The 27,204-nt window shown below is 36.8% G+C and overlaps 1 long non-coding RNA gene across 2 annotated transcripts in view; it reads right to left on the bottom strand.

The window, feature by feature from the left end:
* The window catches only part of LOC144307195 (uncharacterized), a 185,764-nt gene that overhangs the window by 13,861 nt on the left and 144,699 nt on the right, over positions 1-27,204 (bottom strand). For both annotated transcript variants that reach the window (XR_013374129.1, XR_013374130.1), the window contains exons 3-5: positions 23,657-23,814; positions 21,150-21,231; positions 6,455-6,668 (exon numbers count right to left, since the gene is read on the bottom strand). This is a non-coding gene — a long non-coding RNA (uncharacterized LOC144307195). The remainder of the gene's footprint in view (positions 1-6,454; positions 6,669-21,149; positions 21,232-23,656; positions 23,815-27,204) is intronic.

Genomic DNA, 27,204 nt, shown 5'->3' with positions numbered 1-27,204 from the left:
AAGGCACATTGAGAAAATGATACTTAAATGTAATTTCTGTAAGCAATTTTCTAGCAATATGTGTTAAGTACTGGGAGGAAAAGTGACTCAAATGTGCATTTTGAAAAATCACTTTAAGGTGCCAACTTTGATTCCTATCTTTAAAATCAGGTATGCTTGAAATTTAAATATTTTCTAAAATTCTTTAACATATTTAAAATATTTTAAATAATGGCCTTAAGGTTTGAAATACTTTATTAACATTTAGAATGTCCAGAATCCTTCTATTTTAAAGTATTACATTTCAATTTTTTCTTCTTACATTTCTTTATGGGAGACAGGGAATCCTGTAAATTTGAAGATTTCTCATACTTAGCAGTTATTTATGAAACTTAATGCTTTGGATCCCCAAAATACAAATATATTTTGCTAATAATGCATATTTTTACTTCATAAATACATCTTATCTCTCTTACCATATTTTATATTGTTTTAAATTAAAACTATTTATGCTAGCAACATTAAATTATCAAAAGGTATAGCTATTTAGCAAATAGTTGAAGAGTTGGAATCATTCTTGATAAGGATATAGACAATCAGAAGCTTGGACCAGGCTGATTAAAGAGGTTCATCTTGTACACAGGATCAGTCTGTCAAAACTGGAAAAGGTGGCTATTTTTTCTAGTGTGTAGGAAACAATACAAAGCTTTAAGGAAAATAAAGAAGCAGGGGACTATGTTCCAAGTGAAAGACAAAGATGAATCTCCAGAAGCTGATCTTAATGAAATAAAAATAGGGGATTTACTGGATATAGAATTCAAAATAATTGTCATAAAGTTGCTCACTAAACCCAAGATAGCAATTCATGAACTAAAATAATTCAGTGAAGAGATAGAAAATATAATAAAGTAACAAAAATCATAGAGCTGAAGAATACAATAATATAAATAGAGGGAATCAACAACAAACTAGGTCAATCAGAAGAATGGATCAGTGAACTTGAAGATAGGACAGTGGAATTCATCTAATCAGAGGAGCAAAAACAAATGCCAATAGAAAAGAGCAATGATAGCTTAAGGTACTTATGTACACCATCAAACAGACCAATATATGCATGATAGATATTTGAAAGGAGAAGAGTGAGAAAAAGGTGGAAAGCTCATTTAAAGTAATAATGGCTGAACGCTTCCCTAATCTGGGAAAAGAAATAAACATCCAGTTCCATGAAGCCAGAGGGTATCAAATAAGATGAATGCAAAAAGACCATTGAGACAATATAATTAACTCTCAAAAGTTATGGACATAAAAGAATTTAAAAGCAGCAAGAGAAAAGCAATGTGTTACATACAAGGAAAACTTATAAAAAAAACAATAAGCAGATGTTTTAGCAGAAATTCTGTAGGCCAGAATAGAGTAGGATGATATATTCAAAATACTGAGAAAAGAAAAAAAAAATCCTGAGAAATAGAAACTTCCCACCAAGAATACTCAACCTGGCAAAGTCATCCTTCAGATGTGAAGAAGAGATAGAGTTTTCAAAACAAAACAAAACAAAACAAAACAAAAAGCTGAGAGAGTTTATCACTAGGCCAGCCTTATATGAAATGAGAAAGGGAGTACTTTGAGCTGAAATGAAGTATGTTATTTAGTAACATGAACACATATGAAAGCATAAAACTCGCTGGTAGAGGTAAGCATATAGATAAATTCAGAAAACTAGAGTATTGTAATGATGGTGAGTAAATCACTTATAATTTAATATGAAGATTAAGAGCCAAAAGAAGTAAAAATATAACTACAATCATTTATTAATGGATACACAATAGAAGAGGATGTAAATTGTGACATCAAAATGATTAAATGTGGAGAGAAAGGAGAGTTAAAGTGTTGAGCTTTCGTGTACATTCAAAGTGAAGTTGTTTTCAGCTTAAAATAGTTTTATAAATATTAGATAGTTTATGTGAGCCTCATGGTATTTACAAAATAAGAACCTGCAATATATATACAAAAAATTAAGAGAGGGGAGTCAAAGGATACTACTATAGGAAAATCGTCAAATCATAAAGACAGAAAACAAGAGGTGAAGAATGAAACAAAACACAAAACAGCCAGAAAACAATTCACAACATAGCAATAGTAAATAGGCCAAACTTACCAATAATTACTTTAAACCTAAATGCTTAAAATCATCAATCAAAATACATAGAGTGGCTGAATAGATTAAAAACAACAACAACATTTGTGGGGTGCCTGGTGGCTTGGTTAGTTAAGCATCTGAGTCTTTGCCTCAGCTCAGGTTGTGATCTCAGGGTTGTGAGTTTAAGGCCCATGTTGGGTTCCACGCTGGTCATGGAAACTAGTTTGAAAACAACAACAACAACAACAACAACAACAACAACAACAAAGAACTCCATGAAAAAAAAAAACCTGAACATTTGATTTTAAATTTGATACTAAAGCAAAAATCAAAAATTGTGACATTAAACTCGAAAGCTTTTGCACAGCAAAACAAACCCATCAACAAAACCAAAGGTGACCTGTGGAATAGGAGAAAATATCTGCAAATCATGTTTCTTATAAGGAGCTAATATCTAAAACATACAAATAACATACAACTCGATAGCAAAAAAAAAAAAAAAAAAAAATCCAATTTAAAAATAGCCAAAAGCCAGAATAGGTATTTTTCCAAAGAAGAAATATGAATGGCCAACAGATGCATGCAAAGGTGTGTGACGTCACTAATCGTTGGAGAAATGGAAATTAAAGTCACAATGAGATGTCACCTTACACCAATTAGGATGTCTCTTATCAAAAGGCAAGAGATAACAAAGGCTGGTGAAGTTTGGGGAGAAGGAAGCTCCTGTGCACTGTTGGTGGAAATATAAATCAAGGCAGCCAGGATGGAAAACAATATGGAGGTTCCAAAGAAAACTAAAAATAAAACAACCACATGATCTAGCAATCCCACTTCTGGGTATATATTCAAAAGAAATGAAATCAGTATATCAAAGTAGCATCTATTCTTTCATGTTCAATCCAGCATTTTAGCCAAGTATGGAAACAGCCTAATGTCTGTTGACAGATAGATAAAGACATTGTGGTATATGTACACAACAGAATATTATTCAGCCTTGCAAGAGAAGGAATTCCTTCCATTTGTGGCAGCATGAATAAAACAAAAGGGCAATTAAATGAAAAAGCCAGACAGAGAAAGACAAATACTGTATGGTATCGCTTATATGTGGAATCTGGGGAAAAAAATTAAGCTAAGTACATGAAGTGATGAATGTGTTAATTAACTTGATGTCAGGAATTCTTTCACAATGCATATGTAGTTCAAATCATCAGGTACAATTTAAATATCTTACAGTTTGGCAATTATACCTCAATAAAGCAGAAAAATGTTTAAAAACCACGTTCTTTTAAAAATATAGCCTTTATGGCCCTCAAAAAGTATGTTAGCACTGGGTATTTTTTTATGAAATAAAAATATAACATAAATTTTAAATAGACATATTAGAATGCTACTGAAAGTAAATGAAAACAACTTTGATTTATTTTATTAAGGATATTTTTGGGCAGCCCTGGTGGCTCGGTGGTTTAGTGCTGCCTTCAGTCCAGGGTGTGATCCTGGAGACCAGGAATCGAGTCCCGTGTCAGGTTTCCTGCATGGAGCCTGCTTCTCCCTCTGCCTGTTTTTCCCTCTGCCTGTGTCCCTGTCTCTCTCTCATGAGTAAATAAAAATAAAATCTTTAAAAAAAAAAGAATATTTTCAAGTTTATAAAAGTGTCATTTTTTCATTCAAAACAGATCATTATCGTGACTTACATTAAAAACAGTCTTAAATTTGACAGAACAGTGTCAGCAATGCAGCTACTTACTGCTGGTATGGCTACCACAAGAGGGATGAAATACTAGAAAGTTGTATTTTAGATGTGGTTTAATTTTTATAAAACAAGTGAAAATCTGCCAATATTTTTTTTCCATTCATGTCTTCAAATTAATAACATCAATGAATGAATTTGGAAAGCTCTTGACATTTGAATGTGATCACAATAAGGATTAGTTGTGAAGTCCTACTCGTCACATATAAGTTGATAATCTTACAGCTCTGTCCTTTTTTGTCTGTGGTGGAGGCCTACTTACTCTCATTTCTTTTTTCTTTTTTTTCTTTTTTTTTAAGATTTTATTTATTTATTCATGAGAGAGAGAGAGAGAGGCAGAGACACAGGCAGAGGGAGAAGCAGGCTCCATGCAGGGAGCCTGATGTGGGACTCGATCCCAGTTCTCCAGGATCACACCCTGGGCTGAAGGCGGCGCTAAACCGCTGAGCCACCCGGGCTGCCCACTCTCTTATTTATTTACTTTTATTTCTTCCTCTCTTACTTATTCTCTAATTACTCTCTCTAGGCATCAGTTTCTTTCTCTGAAAATGAGGATAATGACACCTGTTCTTCAGAGTGTTTTTGAATATTAGTTGAGATAACATATGTGAAGTGTAAATTGTACATTATAAACACTAAGTAAGTGGCAGTAATGGGAGTTAGAGAAAGAAGACTAATAGGTGGAATCAATCAATTGGTTGGATCAGTAGATTGATGATTGCTTTAATAATTTAAGCATCTAATTGCATAGACTCTACAGTGGACGCAAAAGCAGTAAAAACAACTCATTCATTCCACAATTATTTAAGATTTTAATTGTGTGAAATCTAGTGCTAGATTCATTAGAAAATAGGAAGAAACATGTTTCTGTTGTTAAGAATATTGCCTGCCGCTAAGGAAGCGGGCAAGTATTAAGAATTCAGGCATAACACACTTGAAAGCAATGAATGACCAACAGCATGGAATTTTTGAAAAGTTCAATAGGTGCCAGAGAAAGAAGAGAGTTGGGTATACGGCAAGACTTGAACTAGGATTTAAAGAGTGAGTGAAGTCTAATTAGGTGGAATGGAAAATAAAGTCATTTTGAAAGGAGTATGGAGAAAAGAAAGGTCAAGGACTTTGAAGTCAGCACAGAACTGGGTGTACCTTCTGTTGCATCCATCGAATAGCTGTACTATCTGAAGCAGTAATTAAATCTGTTTCATTATAATGCCATGTGCATAATAACACTATGTTCGGTATCAAATGGTGTTTGTACCATCAGGCAACGATTCGGAAAGACCCAGAGCACAGAAATAAATACCTTGGCTACCGCAGGAAATTGACTTATGGTAATTGTTACACCTTTGAGTGCTAATGTGTCCCCCTCATTCAGCTTAATGGTGTAGAAATCAATGAGCCCATGGTTCTTTACCTGCCCCTCTCTGGGTGAATTTGTCTTTCTGTGCATTTCACTTAACAGTGAACACAAGGAGAGCCTTGGTGAGGAGCTAAGGAAGCACTGAGGGGACTCTGTGCTCTTTCACTGGCATCTTCTTTAATAAATCTTTACATTGCTTATGTTGTTAATGTGTTAGAAAACCCAGAAGAAGGCAATTTGAACTATCATAGAGTCACCATTTTTTAAGAATGTTTGTTTCAAGTTTTTATTTAAATTCTAATTAGCTGACGTATAGGATAATATTAGTTTCAAGAATAGAACTTAGGGTTGTTTTTTTTGTTTTTGTTTTTTTATTTTTTTACAGACTTTATTCATTTATTCATGAGACACAGAATGAAAGGCAGAGACATAGGCAGAGGGAGAAGCAGGCTCTCCGTGGGGAGCCGGATGTGGGACTCGATCCCAGAACCCCGGGATCATGCCCTGAGCCAAAGGCAGATGCTCAACCACTGAGCCACCTAGGTGCCCCAGATATTTTTTTTTAATATCTTTAAACCATCGCTTTTTGGTCTGCTCCAGCTAATGGTTTGGGGTGTTTGTTTATTTGTTAGAGAGGGAGGGAGAGAGAAGGGGTGGGTGGGAAGGAGCAGAGGGAGAGATATCTCAAGCAGTTTCCATGCCCAGCGGTCATGGACCCCCAAGCAGTCCTACATGGGGCTCAATCTCACAACCCTGTGATTGTGACCTGAGATGAAATCAAGAGTCAGATGCTTAACCAACTGAGTAACCCAGGTGCCCCAGGCCTAGCTAGTTATTGTCATATCAGCAAAAGGCAAGGGAAAGCTCTTGCTTTTTGTACACACACACACACACACACACACACACACTTGTCAATAAACTAAGAATAACCGAGAGCCTTAAACCACTGAAAGAGTGGGGAATTATTTTCTATCTCTTTGGTTGGGTAAAGAACATGGGCTGGTACCCTGTCAGGGGACAAGAAGTATCTGCCTGATTTTTGTCTGCTGTATGACCCCAAAAGGTGGTGGGTGGGCATGGAGGTGGTAGATGAGTGATTCACTATAGTTGTCTCCCTTCTCCTGAACAAACTATGGTGCCATTTCAGATAGGGGCTCAACACTTGGCAGGATGGGAAAGAGGCTGCAGGTGCTGGTAATAAAGTGCCCTACCGGCAGGGTTCTGGCCTTACCTGTATTTGACTTAGCCTGAGGCTTAAATGGCTTTCTTCCTCAGCCTGCCATTCTGGTTTGCGTTGCTGGCTTCCTGTCATTCACTTCTCAGGGCTAATTTGAGGGAAAGCAACTGAGCCAGTGAGGAGCCCAATCATATCTCATGAAGTGAACACTAGTATGGCTACTTAGTGAAATGAGTGACTGCTACTGTCCTCTCCTGTGCAGCTTCATCTAAAAAAAAATTGTAAAATGAAATACATCTATAGAAATAAATAACAAAGTAATATAAAAGCTTAATGAATTACTATAAAGTCTAGGCTTTTATTACAACAGCCCATGTCAAAAAACAGAACACTGTCTAGACCACTAGGTAGGTGCCCCATTCCAGTCACAAGCCCCCTTCTTTCTCTAGAAAGACCACCATCCCCAACTCATAATAATCTTTCTCTGTGTTTCTTTAATGATGTCACCTAAGTGTGTGTCCCTACACAATATGGTTTCATCTTGAAATTTTTCTCTATTTGATATATATTAAATCTCTTTAGTCTATAGGCTTTCTGTCTACCTTTTTTTCTTTCTTTTCTGTGAAAGACTTGGGGCATATGACTTGTATCCTGTCACTCGGCCAATTGATTGTATAGTCTTAGAGTAGATCCACATGTTCCTGTGTCCTCTGTATCTCCTGCAATATGGCAGCTGGATCAAACCCAGGTTTGGTCACTTTATCAGGACTCTAGAAAGTATTATTTTCTTCTTTCAGAAGACCTGTGACATCTAGATTTCCCCTTTTTGCATCATATTAGAAGTCATTGTTGTTCAAGGCTTAGATTCATTAATTCGCTGGGATTGCAAAATTGTGGTATTCTAAGTATTTCATTTATTTTTTATACTTAGTTGGAATACTTTTTATAAAAAGACATCCCTCCTTCACCTCCTACTGGGCTTCCTGGTTATAGAGCTCATATAGGAAAGGCAAAATAAATGAATGATTCATTTATTTACTAGTTTTATTATAATGAATAGATTTACTATAACTTTCCAAAAATAAACAATTACTTTTAACATACTTATAAACTCAGATATAAGTTTATTTCTTGAATTTGATCCAATGTAATTATTATCCTTACTGAAGATCATATTATCCCATCTTAGCCCAGAGTAACCCCTCAAGTAGGCTAAGTCCTTTTATCATAACATATTTACTTTTACTGCCTTCTTCCTATATATAGAAAAGTCCTAGGCTCCTCTGATGCCTGTCCCAGACCTGGAATCAGCCATTTATTCAAGCAAGTGGTTTTTTTTGTTATAAGCAATTTATATTACAAGGTTAATATGTATAACAAGGATGTTCCTTGTACCTGGATTAGTTAGGCTGTTTGTTTCAAAGGAGCTAGAAGATCTCCATCTAGATTTTTTAAGATAAAATATTTCATATATGCCTACTGTTATTTTCTATTAAATCAGGTCTATAGGATTTTGTTGTTTAATTTTTTCTCTGTTGCATCTGTATCCTTCTTTCTTTCAAACTAAGAATCTTAGTTCTCAAAGACCCAGGAAGCGATAAATTAGAATATCTTAAAAGAATTAATTTATGTTATAGCACATTATAATCACAGCCGTCTCAAAATAACACTACAGCATTACTAATATTGATTACTAAAACTCATTTTTATTTATGTTCTCCTATTCTTTCCACATTTTTAAAAAATATACCATATCTCCATTATCATGTACACTTAGTTCTGTAAGCAGCCACATACTTACTATTTATTATCCATCTTTATGTCAATGTCCTTCTAGTCATGTTAGTTCTGGAAATATTATTATGCAATGGAGCTATTATATTTTTGCATGTTGATAATGGTTTATTTTTGTCCTTAGTAAATTGAAAGTTATTTTGCATCTTTTGAAGTGATTTATTTTTCTTCTTAAGGACTCCTGTCATTCATATGTTGGATTTTATTATTAACCTTTGAAAATTTCACTCAAATCTTTTAAAGACTTTTCTTTCATTCTTTTTTTTTATTTCAGTTTTTGGATTGGCATCCCTTTTATCTGTTTGTCTCATGGCAGTATCTATTGTGTTTATTTGCTTTTGGAATTCCTCTAATTTCATTTCTTGTATTTGCAACTCTTCTGAATTGTGACTATTTGCGTCTGATTTATGTTATCATTTCATTTATTATATGTATTTCCTAATGTCCTTTGGTTCGGTATGAAGCAGGAGATTTTATTTTCATCTGTTTTATGAGTATTCTGTCTAGAGACCCAGCATTATCTGTGTAATGCTATTCTTTTTATTCTCTTTTTTTTTACCTTTGTAACAATTTTGTATGAGATATAACCTTGATCATTTTTGGTTGCCTATTTTTTTAAATATTAGTTTTCCTCACCTTCAGAAGAAACTGTGGTTCAAAAGTTTTTCTAGCTGTCTAATACTGCCTCATGTTGTTTTGGAGTAGTGTTTAAAATATGGTGACTTTCTGACTTACCCTGACTGTTTCTCTTCAACACTTTTACCTGAGATCTTTCTTTCTTCTCCATTAGTCCTACCCTGTTCAATTTTATCTTATTTTATTTTTTTAAAGATTTATTTATTCATGAGAGACACAGAGAGAGAGGCAGAGACCCAGGCAGAGGGAGAAGCAGGCTCCCCGTAGGGAGCCCGATGTGGGATGTGGGACTCGATCTGGGATCCTGGGATCACGGACACCCAACCACTGAGCCACCCAGGTGTCCCAGTATCCTGTTCAGTTTTAAACCACTCCTGAAAGTTACCTCTTAATCAGAGGCCAAGGGAACTGGGAATGTTATTTCAAGAGGTTTCAGGGATTTCTGCCTTAGTGTTTCCAGGCCTTACCAGAGAACCCTTGCACTCACTCACTGTTGGACTGGAAAAAAAAAAAGTCCTCACGGTTCAGGTAATGGTCTCAAATTGACCTTCTGTCCTATCTAATGAATATTTGACAGTCATTTTGAGTTTTTCTGATTCTCAGAACTAGCAGAGTCTCTGCTTCGTCCTTCTGCTTCTTCCCACATCAGTGTTGACATCTCACAAACTATTATGCTAGTGTTTTAGCCCCACCTGTCAGTATTTGGTGGTGGACATTTTGAAATCCCAATTGATACTATTTGGAGGAGGAGTTTTTGGGAGGTGACAAAGTCATTAGCAAGTAACTCTCATGAACAAGATCAGTGCCCTTACAAAAGACACCCTGGAAAGATCCCTTGCCCCTTCTGCCATGTGAAAAACACCAAGAAAAGAAAGAGAGACATTTATGATCCGGGAAGCAGGCCTTCACGAGACACTGAATCTGTTGGGACTTTGATGTTGGACTTTCCAGCCTTTGAAACTGTGAGAAATAATCGTTTGTTGTTTGAGCCCCCCAGCCTATAGTGGTTTGTTCTAGCAGCCTAATTGGACTATGACAAGGGTTTCCCACAATTTATCACCACCCTGAGGTGCAAAATAAGTCTCCCTGAATAAGTCTGAATGCAGACTACAAACAATGGACACACTGTGTAGTAAGAAGAATCAGATGTCCTACAGACCTCAGAGAGTCGCCTCAAGATTTGTGTAATTTTAGACAATTCAAGGTGGAGGGTTACATAGTGATTTGTATCACCCATTTATTATGGGGTCTGTATACAGGACTGAAAAGTTTACATCTGTTCACATTGTCCATGACTGTTGAATATTTCCTGGGAATAAGTAATGAGGCCAGAAACAAAAAAAGTGAATTAATGGTGGGTCATGTCCAGGTCTGCTGTGTGTCTAAGGTTCTTGCAAAAAATGGTCCATTGACATGTGCCTCTAGTACACAAGGAATTCATTTATATGGTATTTATAGATACTTGATTATTTATGTGTCACTTCCTGTAGTCTAATGATATAAAAGGTACGAGTCCATGGGTTTCTTTGCTCATTCAGCCTTGATTGAGTGGATTAACTAAAGTAACGAGAGAAATACTGGGAGCTGTTTGCTTACTTTTAATTGACTTCTTATATCACAAGTCCTTTGCAATTTTGTTTTCATGATAGGCAGTAAAACAAAGTGAAAGCTATTTAATCTGATTCTGATTCACCGTTCTTGCTGGGCTCTGAACTCTGACGAGCTTCTGTAGTGTAGCCTAGTTTAATTGGCATTAACTGTTCACTTGCCTATGTATCCCACAATACAAATTCTACTCAGGAATCACTTTTGGTTCATTCATTATTGTATCCTGAGAGGCTTGCATTGCCCTCAATAAGTGTGGAATAAATCAATACATGTGTCTATTAGATGCATATGAAATGGGTTTATAGATGAAGAACTCCAAATACCCAATATTATATATCCCAATAATGCATTATCAATAAAGTAGTAAGCGAAATGTACATGAAATAAGATTGCTGCAATGGGAAATTTGAGGTATGTTTCCAGAAAGAAACAAGTGTTTCTGTAGATTGTGTGTATTGTATAGAAAACCATGGAGTCAAGGCACTTGAGTGGGCTCAGTAGTTAAACATCTGCCTTTGGCTCAGGTCTCAATCCCGGGGTCCTGGCATTGAGTCCCTTGTCAGGCTCCTGGCAGCTTGCTTTTCCCTCTGCCTGTGTCTCTGTCTCTGTCTCTCATGAATAAATAAATAAAATCAAAAAAAAAAAAAAAAAAAAGAAAGAAAACCATGGAATCATGAAATTTGTGAATTGAAAAAACTTTGGAAATAAGGAACCAATATAATTTCCCAAAGCTATGCAGTGGTGTATTTCTCAGTACTACATATATAGTATGCATGAGAAGAGAAAAATCCATGCTTCTAGATTTCTAATTTAAAATAATTAATGGAAGCCCCTAATCTACAAAAGCTATGAGTCTACTGAAAAGATGTACTCAGACTGCAATATTCATAGTAGCCTATGAAACTGATGCACATTGGTTTAAAAATGTCTTTGTGATAATTATTATTATGGAAATGTAATAGGAGACAAAAAGTGAATTTGGGCTATACTAATTATTTTATCAACTAGCTTAAAGCTTTAGAATGATGATTAAAATGTTTTATTTTTTCTCTGTATGTACTCTCTGAATGCACCTCTCAATGCAACTTTTTTTTTTTAATTTCTAGTCTTTTGTATTAGTTTAATGAAAGTAAACGTCTTGAATCCATACAAATGTTTTGTAGTTGGTCTCTTTCTGAATTAAATAGCATTTCATCAATTTTGGATATAGGTGAATAAAATATTTGAAAATCATTTAGAGTAATTCTGAAGAAATGCTCAAGTGAATTTTATACCCACAACAGAACAGAAATGATAAGTTAAAATTTATACCGGGCCAAATGCTTTTAATTACCTTCCAGATGTAATTATGCATATACACAGATGGCAGGTAAAGAAGCTCTGTTATATAAAAGAAGGTGCATGAATAATTGCTATAGTTTAAACAACAAAAGTAAGTTGTTTTACATATAAAATGATAGGATAAAAGATGTAGTGAATTCCATACCTAGTTTAGAAGGAGGGGGTCTGATTGCCATTGTAGCTTCAAACACAAAATGGTGAGAAACAATCCTGAATGTATGGTGGAGAGCACATCTAAATAGCAGCTTGTAATTGCAGAGTGCTGCAACCTGTCTTATTGAAGGTCTTAGAAAACAGCTGAAACATTCAGATAAACAGTGTTTAGACGATGGAAAAGCTGGACAACTAGCAAGCAAGTATTCAGAAATGGATGCTGTTCTAAAGAGGAGCAGCCATGAGAACCTGTAATGAAATCAAGGAACTATTTTATTTGGCATCTATTTTTTTTTTTTTTTCAGCAGAGAAGACCATAAAATAAGGAATAATGCTTTATGTTTTCCTAATCAACATGTTTGTTTTCCTACCACGTTTCCATTTTTACTTATCTTGGATTATCCTTAACCAAGAGATTTGAATTTTTTTTTTCTTAATTTGAGTTACTCTAGGGGAGTCTGGGTAGCTCACTTGGTTGAGTGTCCAACTCTTTGTTTTGGTTCAGGTCATGATCTCATGGGTCATGAGATGGAGCCCCATGCTGGCCTCTGTGCTCAGCCAGGTGTCTGCCTGAAGATGCTCTCCCTCTGCACTTCCCCCACTCTCTCACATGCACATGCTCTCTCTCTCAAATAAATAAATATATCTTTAACAAATTTGATTTAGTTTATTTGAAAAATACAAAAAATTTGAGTTATAATGTATTTGAATGCTGATGGTATGCCAAGAAAAAGATTAAAAATCAATTAAGAACACTTTCAAAATAAAACCTTTTTAATGTTAAGGTAATAATGTTAATTATGAACATAAATAATGTTACTGCTCTCTATAAGAATGTTAACATTAATTATTAATGTTAACTATTAACATTAATAATGCTAATGTTCTTAATAAGAATGTTTTTTAAAGGCTAAGAATGCACACTCTACTTATAATGGATGAAAATTTCTCCTAATTTAAAAATGTCTCCAAATTTTCATAAATGTGTCAGAATTTCAGTTACATAGGGAAGTGAAAGATTACCTTGAGCAAGGATCAGATATGACCAAATCTTTGCAATACAATTTAATGTGATTTAGTTGATCATCTAATTACTTAAGGAACAAAATACTAATTATTAGGGGGATCCCTGGGTGGCTCAGGGGTTTGGCATCTGCCTTTGGCCCAGGGTGTGATCCTGGAGTCCTGAGATCGAGTCCCACATCAGGCTCCTTGCATGGAGCCTGCCTGTGTCTCTGTCTCTCTGTCTCTCTGTTTCTCTCTCTCTCTCTCTCTGTGTCTCTCATGAATAAATAAATAAAATCTTTAAAAAAATAATAATTATTAAAAACAGTTTAGTGACAGTCATCAAATATTTCTACTTAAATTATTAGGACTATATGATATGTAAGCAAGCCTTTTAAACCTAAATCATACTTACTCATACCGAAAGAATTATATTATCTATAGTATTATACTTAAGAATGTTTCCATCTTCTCGAATCAGAATACAGACTAAAAAGGATGTCACATCACTGACAGATGTATAGAGTGTTGAATGTCAGACATTTTTTATAATCTCCTGTATTAAGTACAATAAGTGGGGGATCCCTGGGTGGCTCAGCGGTTTAGCACCTGCCTTTGGCCCAGATCGTGATCCTGGAGACCCAGGATCGAGTCCCACATCAGGCTCCCTGCATGGAGCCTGCTTCTCCCTCTGCCTGTGTCTTTGCCTCTCTCTATATATCTCATGAATAAATAATTAAAATCTTTTAAAAAATAAGTACAATAAGCATGAGAGAGTGAATGACGGGAGGGATTGAGGGAGAGAGAGAGGGAGAATCTCAAGCAGATTCTGTGCTGAGTACAGAGCCCAACACTGGACTCATTCTCAGGACCCTCAGATCATGACCTGAGCCAAAAGAAGAGTCATATTTTTAACCAACTGAGCCACCCAGGTGCCCCAAGGAGAATAAACTTTTAACATATTATTATTAAAGTCCATGGTGGTTTTTAAATTTATCTAACTTAGTTTTCTTACACAACCTACAATTTCCTCCACCACTTTTCTAATCCTCTTTTATTTTTTCAGGTAGTTCAGGAATTGGCAAACTTTTTTTTTTTCTCTAAAGAGCGAGACAGTCAATATTTTAGGCTTTGTAGGCCATAAGTTTTCAGATTCAACTACAGTCAAACCTCCTTATTTGCTGATTCTGTATTCACAAATTTGTCTATTTACTCAAATTTACTTATAACCCTCAGATCAATATTTGCCCACTTTGCAGACAACATACATTCCTGACTGTAGTTGACAAGGTAGTTCTCTGCCTTTTGGTTTCAACTCTCATGCATCAACAAGTGTCCTTTGTGCGATATATTTAGTGTTATGGTTTTTTTTTGCTTTTTTTGTGACTTTTGTTGGTGAGTTTGTTGCTTAAGTTGGCCCCTATACACACTGCTGAATTGCTGTCTGGTGTTCTGAAGCAAAAGAGGACTGTGATGTGTTAGGGAAAAATATATGTGTTAGATAAGTTTCTTTCAGGCATGAGCTATAGTGCTGTTGGCCAAGAGCTCAATGTTAACGAATCAACAATCCATACTAAATATGGTATCTTTAACAGAAACACATGTAAAACATGGTTATTTATTAATCAGTTAATGGAAATGTGTTACCAGAGGCCTGCAGGAAACTAACTCCATCTTCTGGAAGAAATAGTTCAGTATTGGCTAGTTTGGGGTCTGTAGTGAAGGACAACATCTCTGGTGTTGTAATGGGAAGGTGACCACAGATAATCCTTAAGCAAATTGGTGTGTCTATGGTCCAATACAACTTTATTTATAAAAGCAGGCAGCCTGCTGAATTTGGCCATGGGCTATGGTTTCCCAACCTATGAATAAATACAAAGAATTCTTCAATGTTAATTATATAAGGCATTGTACCAGGCACAATGAATTGTATAATGTTAAAACAGATGTATTTTTATGAATTATTAGAAATGACAAACCATATACCCACATTTCTCTAGAACAAAAGTGCTACTAGAATGGTGCACATAGAGAAAAGTAATATAACTTTTGACTGAAGGAGATTAAAGTAGATTCTCTTTCAATCTAATACTTAAATTTGAAAGAGGGTACAAAGTGAGAACAGACTAGAGGCCAAGAATTATTGCGTTTATTAGATGAATGATTTGTATGTTATTCTGAGTGCTAACAGCACGTGCCCAGACAGAATTCAGTGTATAAGGGTTTTATACTAGTGACAAAAGACTTGAGAGAAAATATGGAGGGGTCTGGAGCAGTCAGGGAGGGCAAATCCAACGCTGAGCGATGGAGGAGAGGAAAATCACTATGCACTCTGTGGCCAGTATCAACCTCGAGGAATCTTGTGTCTCCCAGGAACAAGGTGCCATGCTCAGTGATTGGCTGAGAGCAGTCCCTGGGGACTTGGCCTTAGCACCAAGGATGGCAGAGGGCAGCAGCTGGGACCCATGTGCAGTTACCCTCCTGAAGGGGAAGCTCTCATGGCCCCCAGAGATTGTGAGCTCAACATTTTATTTTTAATTAGGCTTACAATATGTATTAGAATATTCATTTATGAAAATTACAAAATTTAGCTATATTAGTTGTCACTATTAGTTATGCTGGATTTTGGAGTTGAGGAAAAAGTTTGAATCCTAGATAACCCCGTGTATTGTCTTATGTAAGATATTTAATGTCTCTGAGTCATGCAATCTTAATTTGTAAAATGATAAGTATCTCAACCTTGTATATTGATTATAAGGAATAAACATGACAATGTGTGGAAATTTCAGCACTATGTGTGCCCAGCACATAGAGGAGAAAAAAAAAAAGAAAAGATAATACTCTCTAGATTTTAAGTTTAACAATAACTGCATTCTAAAGATTTTGGAAGATTTTTCTATTCTCAATAGGGGAAACATATTTAACTTTAGGTAATCAATGTTACTTCATTTTTACTAATATCAATATCCATGGAATATTATATCCTGATCTCTGTTACCAAGTTTTGCTGAATGATTTGTAAAAGTAATTTAAAAAGCAAGCAATTATGAAGTCATCTGTCACAGAAGTTCATTTTGTCTGCATAACTCATAAAAGTTAGTATGGCTTCATCATGGAGTTGTTCCACGGGCAATATGAAAGCATTTTCATTTTGTCAACAGAATAACTGTTGCATGAGAAATTATTACTTAGCATACCTATCTATTAACTAAAGTGTACACCTAAAAACCATTAGGATATGAAGGGAATGTAACAAAGTCTTACTAAATTGATTTTTAATCTGGTTAGATTCTTAGGTTATTATTCTTTACAATTACAGTTACTAAATTGCATATTCCAGTAATTTTTCATTAGTATATTCAAAACGTGCCATGCATAAAAATGTTGACTATACATACTGCATATATGTATACAATTTAAATTAAATATATGCATTCTTAAAAAATAAGAATTTCCTTTGGTAATTTAAAACATATTTTTTACATAGTGAAAACAAAATAATGGATAAAGAACCTATTCGAGGGATCCCTGGGTGGCGCAGCGGTTTGGCGCCTGCCTTTGGCCCAGGGCGCGATCCTGGAGACCCGGGATCAAATCCCACGTCGGGCTCCCGGTGCATGGAGCCTGCTTCTCCCTCTGCCTGTGTCTCTGCCTCTCTCTCTCTCTCTCTCTCTCTATGACTATCACAATTAAAAAAAAAAAAAAAAAAAAAAAAGAACCTATTCGACTGAATATGGCCAGAAAAGTTTCTTTCAATGTTCTACTTGAGTACAATATGACAAAACTATATGCTTGATTATTTTATGTTTTATCACCCTTTGGGAGTGAGAGAACATAGATACAATTCTAAGTATAGTTAGGATGCATCCTTATAAACATGTTTCCTTGTCTGGTAACTACTCTTTGAGATTTCTTTATCCTGAGTAATACCTTCTTCCAGATAAATCTATCCATTTGTGTCCAGAACAAGACTAATTTATCACATCATGTACAAAGATTTGTGATAACCAACAGAGAACATTAGGAATGTGTTCAGTTTAAAACAACTGACCTTATAGTTGAAGATATAACTAAAATTCAAGCTAAAATTAACCAGGGGTGTCAGCAAACCCATCTATTTAGTTAGAGGAATAGTGTGAATGATGACGCAGAATCATCCATCAGTAAATATTTATTGATAATCTCTTGTGAGCCGGGAGTGGTCTAAGAACTGGGATATGGTAGTTAATAAAATCATAGATCTCTGCCTTCGAGGTTTTCCTTCTTGCAAGAGAACACAAACCATAAACAAATCAATAGAATTATCTAGAAGAGTGTCTATAATATGAGTCCCTTTCACATACTGAAAAAAAGCACAGAAACTGGAGACAGACCGTGAGGGTTTGAATCTCAGCCCTGCCACTTTATAGCTTTGTAATCTACAGTGAATTCTTGATATCACCATGCCTTGAATTTCCCGTGTATAGAATGGAATAATAAAACTGTCCCTTAGTGTTGTTATAAGGATTAAATGAATTCCTGGAATAATGTGTGGAACATAATGTTAAAGCAATACCTGCTATGATTATTAACACAATTTATTATATAGATATAAGAACTGGGGGGTAAGGGTTTAAGGGGTTTAAGGCAAGTAGTGAGGAGTATGTGAATATTTGGTAGAGGATGGCCAGGGAAGATTTCTATGATTAGATGATATTTAAGTGGAAATCTAAAAAAGATCATGAAGGAAGGCTTGCTGATATCTAGGAGGAAAGTGTTCAGAGGGGACAGCACATGCAAAGGTCTGTAGATCATTGTAAGGGATTTGGCTTTTACTGTCATTGATAAAACAGCAGAGGGATTTTGGCAGAGTATGACATGATTCAACTTTTATTTTTTTTTAAGATTTTATTTATTTATTCATGAGAGACAGAGAGAGAGAAAGAGACAAAGACACAGGCAGAGAGAGAAGCAGGCTCCATGCAGGGAGCCTGATGTGGGACTCAATCCCGGAACTCCAGGATCACGCCGTGGGCTGAAGGCAGGTGCTAAACCGCTGAGCCACCCAGGGATCCCTCAACTTCTATTTTAAATGGATCACACTGGTCTCTGAGAGTAGGATCTCAAGGGTCAAAAGATTAAGGCCTACTAAGAAGCTATTGCAGTCACCTGGGAGAAAGAACAGTGGATTGAACCAGAGTGGTACACCAGTCATGATACAAAAAAGAAAAAAAAGTTGAAGTTTAAATATATTTCATAGGTAGATTTGATGGGACTTTCAGACAAACAGAATCTGGGTTATAAAAGAGAAGTCAAGGTGTCTTTCAGATTTTTATCTTAAACTACAGAACGGGATTACCATTTACCAGGAAAGGAAGACTGGTGGATGGACAATGCTTTTGAGCCCTGAGAAAATATAAATTAGGAACAAGAATATATCTCACTTTTTTTTTTTTTTTTTTTTTTTTAGCAAAAACATGGACTGAAAAATGAAGGCATACCATCTATGTATGGCCAAGTTCATGAAATCTTAAGGTTAAGCCAAGGATTTTATTTTGTAGGACAATAGAAGACTTTCAGTTATCCTTCCTCCCTCATCCCTCCATCCCTCCTTTCTTTCTTTCAAAAGAAAATAATGTTTATTAATCTTCTCTCAGGCCTTTTAAATTGGATATTTTGAACTTATAACAAAACCGAATCTGACTTTCCATCGGAAGTAAAATTTGCCACTTAAACAAAACAGGAGCTATTATAATATAAAAATAGGCTTTGTGAAAACCCACTTGGGTTTTCTTCTTTGTTCTTCTCTGGTCAAGTGTACAAAACACAGTGAAGAGGCCCTCTCTTCTACCACTTGTATCTTTCCATACACCTAGCGTCTACTTCTTCTGATCTCTTAGAGTATCACAGAAAGCATCTGAAAAATTTGCAAAGTATGTTGATTCCAATTCTCCATGAAGTATGTGCACAGAAATATGTTATTCCTGAGTTTTTGGGATCTTTCCATTTAACATTTCATTAAAATGATTTCAAAACATTTCAGTAAAACTTATTTTCATTTTAATATATAAAATTAAGTTTCCTTGTGATTTTCTCATGAGATACATATCTAAAAGTTATTGCTGGAAGTCACAGGAACCTAATTTTAAATCCTTTGAAAAATTAAAATCAGTTTATCATCAAGTAGGAAAGGCAATGATATAATTTGCCACACTATTTTTAGAAAATGTGTGTCTTTGCTGGTTATATCTTCTAGAGAAAAAAAAAAAGACTTTAGAAACACAGGTAAAATGCTTTGTAAAAACAGTACTAATAAAAAAAGTAATATAAAAGGTTGATATTACATATAGATTGATAGTACCATTTTACAAGTTCACATAAATGTGGAATAAAATGAAATCCTAAGTGGTGCAGTCCATTATTTTGTGAAAGAAATCTAGATTCTTGATAGATTTAAGAAAATTAAATTTACAATTACTATATTGCTATGTATTTTTATTTAGATGGCATTTTTCTCTATTGTCCCCTCTTTACAAAACTTTTTTTTTCTTTCTGTTAAATATAATGCTTTCTCTATTACTTAAACAGTTGGTGAAATAAGTGGAATGATTGTGTGACAAAGAGCTCTCTGAATATCAATAACTCTATTTAGAAAGTTAAAGGTTAAATTGATTGGCAAAACATAGAGCCATAGTACATGTAATGATGTTACACATCGAATATAATTGCTCTATATTTAGTTACCAAAAAATGGTTTCAGCTTGGACATAGTGCTACTATCAAGTAAATTTGATAGTTAGTTGGATTCAAGTCCCTCTCCTGTTACCATACTAAGCCAGAGCAAAAAGCTCTCCAATTAGGATGAATCAAAACAGTTTATAATATTATACAGTGTGCAAATGGAGCCATTCCTAAATAACACAGAACGGGTTACAGAATGTTAGAAAGGGGAAATATAATTTAGAAAAATCATTAAGTATAATGACAAAGGATAATGACTACCACAGATTCAGCTATTCATAAGTAATCCCAAAGGATCAGAACATGTAACATTTTGACTCATTTGTTGTCTAGTGAACCAAATTCAAATAACTGCGAAGAAATTGCAATGAATAATTTCATAAAATAACATCAGTTGATAAGTGGACAGTGATAAATGTAAAGTGGGTTTTGAAACTGCAAACAATGATAATACTAGTAGGTCATTTTGCAGTGAGAAGAAACAGGTCTGACCCCTGGTGATTACATATATTTTTTTCACTTATCTCATCTATTGTGTATGCCTACATATTATATTTGTTATGTATTTAATATGTATAATCACAGAGAGATGGAAAGATTGAAAATGAAAGGACAAGTGACTGATGAATTTCCTGGTTACCCTCCCCATAAAACTCTTTAAAACTCTGGATTGTGTGCTAGAGAAGATAGAGAGGGAAAGATCTGAGAGATTTTCAGAACTAGAGATAGAATATAGTTTCTTATTACTCTTGCTTAACCAAAGCCAAACAAACAAACAAAAACAAACAAACAAAAAAACAAGAGACAACAGCAAAAACAAAAACAAGTCATTAGGGAATCTTTTGCCAAGACAGAGAAGAATGGCTACAGTAAATTATAAATGGTGAATCACATCATTGGGCAATAATATGACCTGGGACAGAAACTCGCTTATTTCTAATCTAGTGGCTGGTGTGGTTAATATAAGAGGTGAAATCTCCACCAGTACCCCAGGGGCAGATGTAAAGCAACTTGTTATTAAGAGTCAGTCTGCCTTCCAGAGAGGTGAATTGGTGAGAGGCAAGCAGTGTGTAGCAGAAACAGCAGGGTGAACATCCCCAAGGCACTGATGGCTGATTTTCAGTGGGTGAGAAGATCAGTAAACTTCCAGGAGGGGACCCTGGTCAGCAGAGGAGGACTGTTGAACTTCTTTGGGAACAACCAATGAGCATTGCCTGTACTGAGAGGACAGTTGGTGGGTTACTTGAGTAAAAGAAGTGAAGGAAAAAGTTCTGACATTAGAGAAGAGACAGCAAAGCATCAAAAGGAGCCAGCAAAGGTTGTGCCAAAAAGCTAAGCATCTGAGGACTAAGGAGAGTGTGTTGAGAAAAAAAAATCTTGAAGGATGGAGTAGTTAAAAAAAACAGGAGGTACAAAAATGAGCCTAAATACACACACACACACACACACACACACACACAGATTGTTTCAATAGAAAGAAGAGCTGAATTACCTTGAAGTGACATATTTAAGTGCTCTTCCAACCTCTAACCCCATCAGTGAGAATGGAGCTCCAGCAGTGGATGCAATCAGTTCTAAAAACCAAGGGGCACATTTGAGTTGCAATGCATAGACTTTGACAAACCCCATGCATGTAGCAGGCTCCCTTTGGAAAAACTAAAGTCAATTGAAAAATAAATTCTGACACAATTTTATCTTTCACAAGACTAATAGCAGTACTCCTACTTATTTAGTTCAAGGATAGTTTAGAGTTTCATTCAAAATAAATTTCTTCAATCTTTGCTCCTTAACCATATTCTGTGTCGACAACTGTCATTTAAGTTTTTGGCGGTGGAGCTGTTACTGCAAATTGACCTTCAATAAGTCATACTATCTTATCCAAGTAGATTATAAGGCTTTGAACAAGTGGTGCTACTTTTTCCAGGAAATATTTTTGGTCCAATAGTACCATGCATTTTGCTCCATCATGAGATAGAGCACTGGAATTTCCTATAGAGTTACTTTTCATACTATTTAGTTAAATCACCCTATTTTTCTTCATGGTACACATTAGGCTACTTAAATCTCTTGTGCCATATTTTAAATTTACTTTCAGAACATTTATGATGATCTGAAATTATTGAGGTGATATTTCTGAATTTTAATTTACCACATTTTCCCTTGCCTGGATTTTATGCAAAGTGTCTCAATTTCTTTTTTCTCTAAACTTGCCAAAGTTAAAAAGAAATATCAAAATGAAGAGGAGAAGAATTTCTAAAATATTCTCAAGTAACACTATAAAATGATTATCCTTTTTTCTCAATACATGACTCATCTGCTGGACACAAAATATAGAGTTCACAATATTCAACTTGCCTTCAATAACATCCCTAGAGCCTTAATCTACTACTTGCATACTATTAAAAACTTGTGAGGGTGCATGGGTGCATGGGTGGCTCCGTTGGTTAAGCATCTGACTCAATTTCTTTCTTTTTTTTTTAATCTGACTCAATTTCAACTTTGCTCATGATCTCAGGGTCATGAGATCAAGCCCTGCATTGGGCTCTACATGCTAAGCACAGAGTCTGCTTGAGATTCTCCCTCTTTCCCTCTGCCCCTCCCTAGCTCATGCTCTCTCTCTCACTCTCTCTCTCAAATAAATAAATAAATAAATAAATAAATAAATAAATAAATAAAATTTTTAAAAACCTTGTGAAATTTATGAATTACATTTATAGTCTCTTATCTCAATATATAGCTTATAAGACAAAATGAAATAGAAACTGAACTCAGTAAATTAACAGATTGGTTCAAATGTTCTATAATCATTACTCTAAACTTAAACATTGTGTTGATTTACCTCAAAACATTCAAATTGAATTATATGCTGCTTTGCAGACCTAGCAGACATACCAAAGAGGTCCCACTCTCCTGAGTAAGGTTACAACTCTTTGAATGTAGATCAAATGATAATGGAGGAAGGGGACAATTACATGAGCTCACAAAATCGTTAGTAAAATTTAAATGCGATTCATCGTCAACCATGCTGTGTAATCTGAAAATGAAGTTTTCAAATTAATTTTGTCAATACTGGCAAGGCTTAACATAATTATTTGAAATTATAATGTTTGTGTGTGCATGTGTCTATTGGTGAAAATCTTGGAAAATTGCCTTTTGGACAATTTCCAAAGAGGATTTACATTGGACATACCATAAGGAGCTTTTCTTCTTCCAGCCACTATATTATGCCCTAACTTAGGTGAAACCAGTAAACCTTTTATTAAAATTAAGTAAATAATATCTGATTGGCATCTAAGAATAAATGCTATGTTTGAAGCAAAAAAGATGAACAGCTTTTGACCATATACTATGTATGAGTGGCTTATTTTTCATGGACAACTAGCCTTTTTAAATGTCTACAGCATCCAGTTAGTCTACTAAAAAAAAGTTCCCCTTCATGGCTCTTTCTTAGGGAAGCCATCCCATGTCATTCCTGGGGCCTTTCCTATTCTTCCTACATAGGGCAGACCCAGCTTTTCAAGAACAGACAGACAGCAGAATAGTTCAATCTCCCTTGCTCTATCACCAACATCATGAACCCTATTCCAACAAAGTTGGTAAGAAACTGGAAACTTTCCCCCAACTTGACCATAATTTTCTCTGTCACCTTTCTATATTCCCACTTTAGAGCTATGATTGGCATGAATGGCATCCCATGTAAATTGGTTCACTGTGAAAAGTCCGTTCATTTAGAAATAAAATAAAAATGTGTTTCAGTCCCATCTTAATAATTAGAAAATTAAACTAATAAATTTGACTTAATTACACTAAGAAAATGTGTGTGTGCACCTATGTGTGTGTGCTGGTATAGCTTGACCATTTCAGAGGACTAGGAAGTCAGAGATATCTGTGCTCAAAAAAAAAAAAAAAAAAAAAAAAAAAAAAAGTTCAGTTACTTACCAGATATGGAAAAGTAGCAAATGATCTGAGTTTCAATTACCTAATCTATTATATAAATACCTGTTTAGGGATGTCTGGGTGGCTCAGTGGTTGAACATCTGCCTTCGGCTTACGGTATGGTACTAGGGTCCTGGGATGAAGTCCTGCATCAGGTTCCTCATGAAGAGCCTGTTTCTCCTTCTGCCTATGTCTCTGCCTCTCTCATGAATAAATAAAATCTTTAAAAAATAAATTAAATAGGAGGAGGAGCAAGATGGCGGAAGAGTAGGGTCTCCAAATCACCTGTCTCCACCAAACTACCTAGAAAACCTTCAAATTATCCTGAAAATCTACGAATTCGGCCTGAGATTTAAAGAGAGACCAGCTGGAACGCTACAGTGAGAAGAGTTCGCGCTTCTATCAAGGTAGGAAGACGGGGAAAAAGAAATAAAGGAACAAAGGCCTCCAAGGGGGAGGGGCCCCGCGAGGAGCCGGGCTGAGGCCGGGGCGAGTGTCCCCAGGACAGGAGAGCCCCGTCCCGGAGGAGCAGGAGCTGCACCGACCTTCCCGGGGGAAAGGGGCTCGCGGGGAGTTGGAGCAGGACCCAGGAGGGCGGGGATGCCCTCGGGCTCCCGGGACACTAACAGGCACCTGCGCCCCGGGAGAGTGCGCCGAGCTCCCTAAGGGCTGCAGCGCGCACGGCGGGACCGGGCGGGACCGGCGGGACCCGGAGCAGCTCGGGGGGCTCGGGCGGCGGCTCCGCGGAGGGGGCTGCGCGGCCCCGGGAGCAGCTCGGAGGGGCTCGGGCAGAGGAAGAGGCTCCGTGCAGAGGGGGCTGCGCGGTTCCAGGAGCAGCTCGGAGGGGCTCGGGCGGCGGCTCCGTGGAGGGGGCTGCGCGGCCCGGGAGCGCGAATCCACCAGCGCAGGCTCCGGAGCACAGGGCGCCGGGACACAGCCCAGGATCCCGCCTCCCCCGGGACAGGCAGAGGCCGGGAGGGCCCAGGACAGCGAGGACGCTCCTGCCCCAGCTGAGCAGATCAGCGGCCCCGCCCCGGAGCCTCCAGGCCCTGCAGACGGAGTTCCTGCCGGAGCTGAATCCAGAGCTCCAGAGCTGCCCCGCCACTGGGGCTGTTCCTCCTGCGGCCTCACGGGGTAAACAACCCCCACTGAGCCCTGCACCAGGCAGGGGCACAGCAGCTCCCCCAACTGCTAACACCTGAAAATCAGCACAGCAGGCCCCTCCCCCAGAACACCAGCGAGACGGACAACTTCCAGGAGAAGCCAAGGAACTTAAAGTACACAGAATCAGAAGATACTCCCCGGGGGTTCTTTTTTTGTTTGTTTTTGTTTTTGTTTTTGTTTTTGTTTTATTTTGCTTTTTGATTTGTATCCTTCCCCCACCCCCTTTTTTTTCTCCTTTCTTTTTCTTTCTCTTTTTCTTCCCTTTTTTTTTCTTTTTTTTTTTCGTTTTTTTTTTCTTTTTCTTCCCTTTTTTTTCTCTTTCTCTTTTCTTTCCTTCTTTCTCTCCTCTCTTTTTCTCTTTTTCCCAATACAACTTGCTTTTGGCCACTCTGCACTGAGCAAAATGACTAGAAGGAAAACCTCACCTCAAAAGAAAGAATCAGAAACAGACCTCTCTCCCACAGAGTTACAAAATCTGGATTACAATTCAATGTCAGAAAGCCAATTCAGAAGCACTATTATACAGTTACTGGTGGCTCTAGAAAAAGGCATAAAGGACTCAAGAGACTTCATGACTGCAGAATTTAGAGCTAATCAGGCAGAAATTAAAAATCAATTGAATGAGATGCAATCCAAACTAGAAGTCCTAACGACGAGGGTTAACGAGGTGGAAGAACGAGTGAGTGACCTAGAAGACAAGTTGATAGCAAAGAGGGAAACTGAGGAAAAAAGAGACAAACAATTAAAAGACCATGAAGATAGATTAAGGGAAATAAACGACAGCCTGAGAAAGAAAAACCTACGTTTTTTTTTTTTTTTTTTTTTTTTTTTTTAAAGGAGGGGGAGGGGGAGGAGGGCGGAGCCAGCCGCGCAGGGGAGGAGGAGCAAAACCTACGTTTAATTGGGGTTCCCGAGGGCGCCGAAAGGGACAGAGGGCCAGAATATGTATTTGAACAAATTCTAGCTGAAAACTTTCCTAATCTGGGAAGGGAAACAGGCATTCAGATCCAGGAAATAGAGAGATCCCCCCCTAAAATCAATAAAAACCGTTCAACACCTCGACATTTAATAGTGAAGCTTGCAAATTCCAAAGATAAAGAGAAGATCCTTAAAGCAGCAAGAGACAAGAAATCCCTGACTTTTATGGGGAGGAGTATTAGGGTAACAGCAGACCTCTCCACAGAGACCTGGCAGGCCAGAAAGGGCTGGCAGGATATATTCAGGGTCCTAAATGAGAAGAACATGCAACCAAGAATACTTTATCCAGCAAGGCTCTCATTCAAAATGGAAGGAGAGATAAAGAGCTTCCAAGACAGGCAGCAACTAAAAGAATCTGTGACCTCCAAACCAGCTCTGCAAGAAATTTTAAGGGGGCCTCTTAAAATTCCCCTTTAAGAAGAAGTTCAGTGGAACAGTCCACAAATACAAAGACTGAATAGATATCATGATGACACTAAACTCATACCTCTCAATAGTAACTCTGAATGTGAACGGGCTTAATGACCCCATCAAAAGGCGCAGGGTTTCAGACTGGATAAAAAAGCAGGACCCATCTATTTGCTGTCTACAAGAGACTCATTTTAGACAGAAGGACACCTACAGCCTGAAAATAAAAGGTTGGAGAACCATTTACCATTCGAATGGTCCTCAAAAGAAAGCAGGGGTAGCCATCCTTATATCAGATAAACTAAAATTTACCCCAAAGACTGTAGTGAGAGATGAAGAGGGACACTATATCATACTTAAAGGATCTATTCAACAAGAGGACTTAACAATCCTCAATATATACGCTCCGAATGTGGGAGCTGCCAAATATATCAATCAATTATTAACCAAAGTGAAGAAATACTTAGATAATAATACACTTATACTTGGTGACTTCAATCTAGCTCTTTCTATACTCGATAGGTCTTCTAAGCAAAACATCTCCAAAGAAACGAAAGCTTTAAATGATACACTGGACCAGATGGATTTCACAGATATCTACAGAACTTTACATCCAAACTCAACTGAATACACATTCTTCTCAAGCGCACATGGAACTTTCTCCAGAATAGACCACATATTGGGTCACAAATCGGGTCTGAACCGATACCAAAAGATTGGGATTGTCCCCTGCATATTCTCGGACCATAATGCCTTGAAATTAGAACTAAATCACAACAAGAAGTTTGGAAGGACCTCAAACACATGGAGGTTAAGGACCATCCTGCTAAAAGATAAAAGGGTCAACCAAGAAATTAAGGAAGAATTAAAAAGATTCATGGAAACTAATGAGAATGAAGATACAACCGTTCAAAATCTTTGGGATGCAGCAAAAGCAGTCCTAAGGGGGAAATACATCGCAATACAAGCATCCATTCAAAAACTGGAAAGAACTCAAATACAAAAGCTAACCTTACACATAAAGGAGCTAGAGAAAAAACAGCAAATAGATCCTACACCCA

This window comes from Canis aureus, chromosome 38, assembly GCF_053574225.1.
Source record: "Canis aureus isolate CA01 chromosome 38, VMU_Caureus_v.1.0, whole genome shotgun sequence".
Taxonomy (NCBI): Eukaryota; Metazoa; Chordata; class Mammalia; order Carnivora; family Canidae; genus Canis; species Canis aureus.
Note: the sequence above shows the minus strand (reverse complement) of the source record. Positions and strands in the feature narration are given on the sequence as shown.